Genomic DNA, 8471 nt, shown 5'->3' on the forward strand with positions numbered 1-8471 from the left:
TATATTATATAATTCTTAATCAGAATCCGGTTTATTGGCCCCATTTTTCCACACATAAAAAGGACTAATACAGTGTATGAGTAGTACATTACATTCAAAGGTGACAAGGTTTCTCAACCTTTTCAGACCAATGACCATGTTTTTAGCTCACATGTAAGCCAAAGTATCATGGAGTGAAACATGCATTAATGTTGCCAGTGGAAATGCTGCCGCATTGAAGTTGAAGCAGAACACTCATCCGTCATCATCCTTCGGGAGCCTGTGTGTGTTTATTGCTTGTAATGGGGAGCAACATGTACGTAAATGCAGCAGACATTTCCATATACAGTGAAAGGCTCACTGAGAATGAGTCCAACAAAGAAAGGCAACACAGGACCGAGCACTGATATGATACCATTCCTTTATTGATGATTATAAATATAAGGAATAGAATCTAAATGAGGATGCAGAACAATTGTGTCTTTTGTGTGTGGGTAGATTAATATAGTTTAAAAATGCTGTTGGTGTACAGAGCATCGTACACAGACTCTGTAATCTGTACTAATCACTTACCACCAGCAGAGTGCAGCAGAATACAGACATAAGAACAACCTTAATTGATCCATAAAAGGGATATTCACTAACTAGCCTCTATCATAAAAATAATGAAATTTCTTTGCAACAACACTGAGTCTAGTATTTCATACAAACCTGATCAACATGATTTGTTCACCATTGTCTCAGTGTTAACAATTTATAATTAGAATAGCATATAAATGGATTTGAACTTCGTGGTTAACATGTCCTACTGTTTGATCAATATAAAGAAATTGAGTAAGCATTGCATGTATGGCTGATTTCAGCAGAAATCGTCAGCTGAAATATTACAGTGTCATGTTCTTAAGTTGTGATGCACACAAAATTAAAATGCCTAACTGTATATGATTAACTTAATACTGTTATAAACACAATAAAATGGTGGCCTAAATATTCAAAACAACCAAACATCCACCCACGTATGCCTTTTTGGCATATGGTGTGTGGGTGATAGAAAGCATCTGATTAAGACAGTCTTATGAAACCTTACACAGCAGTTGTTGTGAGAAGCTGTTTTAATTTAGTGAAACTTTTTGCCATCTTAGTCAATAAGCAGGGTTAGGGAGTTTTAGGTTTAAAAAAAGTTAAAAACAATTTTCATGTTTTGAAAACAATGTACTTTCGGTTTATGTTCCCTGGAACTAGATATAATCAACTGGCAGCCTTAATTAGCGTTCAACTGCCTCGCACCAACCCAAGCTTCTAAAAGAATTGATTAGGTCATATCTATTATTTAACATACACGAGGCAGCTCATTTTCCCTACAGTAAAGGTAATTGCTGACCCAGCTTTTTGGGAGCCACCCGGGCTGTGTTGAGTAAGGAACAGTGGAAATGTTTATCTCTGTAAGGTTGAATAGAATTGACCCTCACATGTTAGCTTTTCATCTGTGTCCAGGAGGAACCCCCGACCTGCATGTTAGAGGTGTGACCTCCTCATCCGAGGCAACAAAGACAGCCACTGAGATGTCACCATGCCAACCACAGACCAATGAGAATGGGTTTTAAAATAGAAAACAAATGAAAGAAAAGCCAAAGATAATTTTATGAATAATTGCATTCTTTCTTCAAGCAATCATCTTCATCCTTGTCTTTGCATACTGCGTTTTCCTTTTCTTGCTTTGCTTGTGAATCCTCTCTCCTGCAGCACATGCAGTGTCTACAGTCTGCAGCGGTGGTTTGCCCAGCGGGATCACTATGGCTGAAGCAAAAGTGTAGAGCAGGCTGGGTTGACATGGTGAGTAGACAATGTTAAATTGTGTTTGTAATGTCAAGACAGAAAGCAATATACACCAGACTATAAAACTCACAATGTATTTATATTCCAAATACGCCATCTGAAAGACAGACATTTACACAAACAAATGCTTTGTCAAGTACAATAAATGAACTAAAACTGTCCTTGGATAACAATATAAAACATTACATCTAGCTCTGCCCTGACAGTGTGGTAAATGAGCTGGTCTTAAAGCTTCTATAGCCAAGATGAATATGCAAACATACACCTCAGATCTAAATCATGAATTGGGGCTGCAAAAGGATCCTTCCTTTGGACCTCATTGAGATTCTTCAGATTAAAAGTCTGCTGGGAATGGTCACATGCGGGACGTTTTTTGTCCAGCGAAAGTGATCAATTGAACCATGTGAGAAGCAAAACATTTTCTTCCATATACAGCAGCAGGCGAGCAGTACTGTGCAACGGCCAATAAACCCGCCTCTGAGGGAACTCATTATCGTCACTTCCATGCCTACCAGTTTACAAGAAGAGGATGTTTAAGTCATGTAGTGTGATGACAGGATGTTAAAATACATCAATGTTTCACTGTTCTTCAAAACTATTATCTGCTGCAGTCTATTGTGGCCACCAAATTGCATAGTTGCATAGTGCAGCTTTGAAAGATGAAAGGTTTGAAGTTTTTTTTTAGTGCAGATTTCCTTTATTGGCTTTTTTTTTAAGTTAAAAAAATAACCGTATACTGACTGGCTAAGCTAAGCTAACTTGCATCTTGCTGTAACTTCTTATATACTGCACAAACACCATCTAACTCTTTGCAAAATAAGCAAATAAGTATTGCCCAAAATGTTGGACCATTCCTTTAACAATGTATTCAATACTATGATGACCTGTTATTATACTACCACTGCATGGTGATGTAAAATACTTCCCATATGTTTTCATTAAACACACTGCCAGGGTGTAAGTGGCAGAGCTCAGCAGACACTGGTGCGAGTTAGGAAGAGGAGATGTGTTTGAGTGGGATCCTGTGAGCCACTGTATGGTTGGGAGGAATTTATCCGAAACAGTAATGTAAATATTGTACTCAAATTTAACAACCATCTACCTTGAAATCTCAATGGGGAACTGAATGAAAGCAACAATGTTGATGAGAGAACAGAGACTCTCTTTGCATCTCTCCTGTTCTTATTCCCATTTTTCCATTTGATGACCTGCACCACACTCACTTTACCTGGGATTTCTTTTCAACTATTTTTGTTTCTCCTGGGTGTCTTACTTCCTCTACAACCTCTCCTGACGCATTGCTATTTGAAAGCAAGCACTGTGGGACTCCTCTTAGCATAATGAGGAGTGTGCATCAGGCTTATGTACAGATGAGTGTATAGAAAGAGACAACATAAAATATCAGCTCAGCTCATATTTTCTCTTCCTTCCTTCCTTCCTTCCTTCCTTCCTTCCTTCCTTCCTTCCTTCCTTATTTCCTCTCATCTTCTCTCCTCTACTCCATTATTTAACATGGTAACCAGTTCTTTCTTTGTCTTTATTTGGTTTCATTTTACACAATCATTTGACTTTATGATCACTGGGTTTTATTTATTTTTCTTCGTATTAAAACACAGACCAATTAAAAGCCCTCAGCAAATTACTAATCCCTCTTGCCAGTTTGAACCTATACAATATTCTTTCTGACCCCGCTCTGCTTTATTAGGCCACTGAGCCTTAATGAAATATTACAAATGTGTAAGGTTCAGACACATTAATTCAGCTGCCTCCGGGGGCGCTAAAGTGGGAAGTCACTGATAGTGGAATGATAGCGTTAGTGCAGATTTAACTCCAACTGCAGAACTGCGATATCTATTTCTCCAGATAGAAGGAAAAGGAGAGTATTTGTATACATGAGAATTGGAAAATGAGTGCGAAAGATATTGCAATGTATTGTCCTCCCAATGGTGCAGTATGAACAATTCTGTCTATATTTAGATGCATTTAGTTGCTGAATCTTTGCAAACAAGATTATTTGGAGCACCCACACAAATAAAACATGCAACATTCCACCATAAAAGATCAAGAAGAAAATACCTGGTGTTATCTATTTTCCATCATCTCTATAAGATCTGCTCTCCTTGGGATGCACCTAAGTTGTGCACACTTATTTGCAATTCAAAAGCAATTTAACCACCCACATCTCCAGTTTTTTCACTCAAGAGCTTTATAAATACTTTACTGTCCAAAAACTCTACAGTGCATGTTGAGAAACTTTGGTATCTATCTATCATCCCCAATCTTAAACTACAGTATGTTCCATCAATACACATTTAGTATTGTTAATTTGTATTTGTCACATACGTATAACTTCTTGTATACCTTGTTGGAATAGCTGTAAAGTGAAAATAAATGATTGCTGCCAATCATTGCCACATTGATTTCAGACACAAATGCCATCTCAACTAATCAAACTCTTCTTCTTATCTTGTTTAATTAATTATTTGTTGTCCTTAATTACAATAATCAATTATGCTCCCAATGCTTTGGGAACGTGCAAATAGCTAATGGAATCTGGGGTTTCAGTGCTAATGGCAACACTTTAATGCAACCTTCAATAACCACCTGATGCCAGTCTAATATTAATTCTCTTTTAGCTGTGTTTTGGTCTCCACCAACCAATGCGGGAAAAATCAGGCACTTTCGCTAATAAATTCAAAAACTTTGTGCTGTGGCAGAAAACACTGAATAAGGTGAGAGTGACCCAAAAAGTTATGCTGAAAACCTGTCCTAAACACTATGAAAATATATAATTGAAGCTGCTTTAGAGTCTCTTCAGCTGACTCTGACCCTAGATCAACATTTCAAATATTTTTGTCAAAGCAAGTTGAAACCAAAATGAATCAGTTTATTTTTGTTGTTGCTGTGTATTTTCTAAAGTGAACCGCACTTGCTTTTCAGGGCATTGACATAGCAAATGCAGTCTGCCAAAACATGTGATATGAAATAAGGAAGGAAATCTCTGTGACAGTGGGAGTTTTCATAAATGTATTGTTATGCTTGTAATACTTTTAAACAAAGATAGACACACACACACACACACAGACAGAGATAAAGCGAGATTTGAGATAGAGCTAAAAATTGAGCTCTGTTGTGGCCAGGTTGAATCAGTGGGGAGAGCAGGTGCACATGAACTTCCGAGTGTGTGACTTGACACAGAGGTCCATGGTTCGAATCTGACCTGTGACAATTTCCTGCATGCCTTTCTCACCTATCTGTCCTTTCTAAAATTACAGGTGGAAAAGCCCCAAAAAACAATTCCGTCAGCTCTGTCTTTTTCTTTTTGGTGTGCAAATAAAGCGAACCACTTAAAGTTCAAACTGTTGAAGTTCTTTCTTCCAAAGTTTTAGTTATTTTAGCATCTGGCATGTACTGTGTCTGATTTTTGCTAATATTTCACATGGATTTAAAGGGATAACCCACTAATAACGTGCACCATGCTCTTGTTATATTATGCATAATGTAGTAAACCTGGATGGCACTAATTCCATTAAAATAACACTCTTTTGGCGGGTGGTGTTTTTTCTGTTAAATCTGGACCTATTTTTTTCCACTAATGATAATGAAAAAACATTTGACGCTTTATATCCCCACTCAATCTGAGTCACCGAGGCATTCAAAGCTGAAAGGTTTTCTTCTCACCTCCAGCTTGATTATTCGTCCAACTTTATCTGCTGTGGACTTTGTGGTTTATTGCATTTAGACAAGCGGACATTTAAAAATTCCTGCAACAGTAAACACTGTTGTGTACTAATCGGAAGCAAGATCATATTAAACTTCATTAGTCTTATCTGTTAACGGCTCCCTCTCTCTCTCTCTCTCTCTCTCTCTCGCGCTCTCCTCCCATGGTAATTGAAAGAGCATATATTAAGGTTAGGTAATTGCCTCATCATTCAGGCTGCTCAGCCCCTCTACATGTAAATGTCAGGTTTCCACAAGGACTTTTGATTCTCACACTCTGCCCTTAATCGAGCTACGCTTATGGTCTCTCTTCAAATACTTTTAGAGCACTGCAGGCTATTTCAACAGACTTTTGCATTCCGAATAGTGTGATGAATTCTGGGCCACTGGACATGAAAGTCATGCACGTTTCTTCATAACAAGTAATATCATTATCACCAAATTCATCCAACATTTTTGCACATCACATATTCTCCTCATATCGGGCAGCCCTAATGATTATAGAGAGTTCTACCTTTAAAAAAAAATGTAATTCAGAGAATATCTAATGCAGCCCGACTTGATATTCCTTTATCTCCTAAGATCTCAATGTAGATGTAAATTCTGAGAGAATATTTTAATGACTTAAGTAGAGCACCAACTAAAAATGTAAAAATTATAATGTTCAGGCCCAAACTTATTTGCTGCCTTATTTCAGTCATCCAGAGAAATAGAAAAGAGTTTTTTTTGTGATTGTTGCGGGCAAAAGTCCTTGATTATGCGGAACGTTTTCTTAAACAATGCAATGGAACACGCAAGATATTTATGCAATTTTGTGCGGTGAAATCGCGGGAACTTGCAAAAATGTCAGCTTTTGGATGATGTTCACATTGCGTAATTACGTCACTTCATAACGTTCCCATGGCAACAGGGGAACATTTTCAACTTTCTGCACAAATATACTGTTTGTGACTTTGTTGCAACGAAAATGCGGGGAGGTATGCAAGCCCCGCATTATTTTGCGTGGAAATCAGCAATTTATGTGGCAAAGTGCGGTGTATTTGAAAAAATGCGGCCCCCGCATAAATATGAAGACTTTGGCTGATTATCGTATTATGCGATTGCACAATCATGTTTTTCTGGAGGGACTGTTATTTCTGATTAAAGGACAAGGCTTGTAATATCATAGGATAGTTAGTGTGTTTGAAAAAAAATTGAAAATTACCTTAAACACCAGGGCACGCCATGTTTAAGCAAAGTTTACTCGAACAAGAGGAAATAGTATTTTTGTTGGGGACTATTTACTGTTACGGCAGGATTCAGGACTGAGTGCCCAGGTTCATTGTAATGAAGGAACACGTCTGTGTGGCTCATTGATGTGTTTGTAATAGAGTTTGGACAACAATGGATCTCTGTGGTACACATGAGCCAGCTATGTCATTCTACACAGACAAGGGATTTGATGACAATAAGAAAATTATTGAATTTATCCTTTGGCGTACTCTCCCTCTCACCATTTCTTGTTGAAGAAGTTATATAGGAAGAAAATGTGATTCCGAATTACATAACTTAATGTTGAAGAATTGCATCTTAATGTTGTTCCGCGGCCCTATGCCACTTCGGCTTTGACTGTAATAATGTCACCGTTCTCTTCTCTCAAGACTGATTGGACAATGTATTTGATTTGACAAGGTTTCAAGAAGAGCATATTCTCAACCGCTTGCCAACTAAAGACTTGTGACAATCCTAAATTGAAGATAAATGGCATTCTATGACTGTGTGTGTGTGTGTGTGTAGCGAAGTGGTGGAGTTCACTTTATCTCTATCTTTTTCAGTTTCTGATTGCAGTTGCAATGCGGGTGTTCATATTATGTGACGTGAAAACTAACTAATCAGAGGTTTTCTGTTGCAGTGAAGGATTTCAGGCACATGTCTCTTATCCAGAGGAAACACTTCAGCCTCCTGACGGCAGTCCTGTCTCCCTGCGGGATAACCACCACGCTGTTCACACTGCACCGATGTAGCAGAGAGGTTTATTTGTTTGCCGAGCGAGGGAAAACAATGAAAAGATACAAGGATTTATTTTTTTCCCATGACTGACTAAATGGGAAATAGAGGCAGTTCCAGTTATTTTGTACAAGTCTGGCAACATGCAGATATTCTAACTAAACAAAAGCTGAGGCGATGGAGAATACAGACATTCTAGGTGGGTGTTCATTCCTCCAACAACAATACTGGACTGTTTAATGTCCCGACCCCATTAGAAACGCAGCTTCTTGCTTAAGAGAAAATTACTGATGAGCACAGACTTTGTGGCACATTTCCTCTAAACAGACTCCTCTTAACCCCTGTGCAGTCAGATAATGTATGTTGTTTTTCAGCATCATTGGCTGGGATCAGACTCATTTCAATAATGAATGCAATTACAGGTCCCTCTTTATGACTAACATCCTGATCGACCCATTACCGAAGAGCCACGCTGTTTCAAGGTCCTTTCAGAAAGCCGTATGTATTGAAATAATATACGAAATAAATACACGGATCAGTGACGATCAGCTAATTACACATCCTGTAATGACCGTATACTAAGCTTTTCTGTCAGTGATTGTCTTTTTGCAGTTTTTTTAGAATTGCTAGAGTAAGTTCTGAATTTTGATTGAAACCATGTTTTTAGCAATTATGGCACCACTTAATAAGTCACCTTTCAATTAAGAGCATGTAAGTTGTAACTGTTGTATTTATAAATGGTTAATAACCAATTCACTAAATCTATATAGATCTGTTAACAGCTATTAATAAGAACACATTTTGATTTGACAGGTTGTGAACAAATCTGGTGACTGGTGAGTCATTAAAGGGATATTTCAACATTTTGGGAAATACACTTTACACTGCACATTCTACACGCTTCTTTGTGGAGAGTTGGATGAGAAGATTGATACCACTTTCAGTTCTGT

Source organism: Etheostoma cragini, chromosome 17 (assembly GCF_013103735.1).
Source record: "Etheostoma cragini isolate CJK2018 chromosome 17, CSU_Ecrag_1.0, whole genome shotgun sequence".
NCBI lineage: Eukaryota > Metazoa > Chordata > Actinopteri > Perciformes > Percidae > Etheostoma > Etheostoma cragini.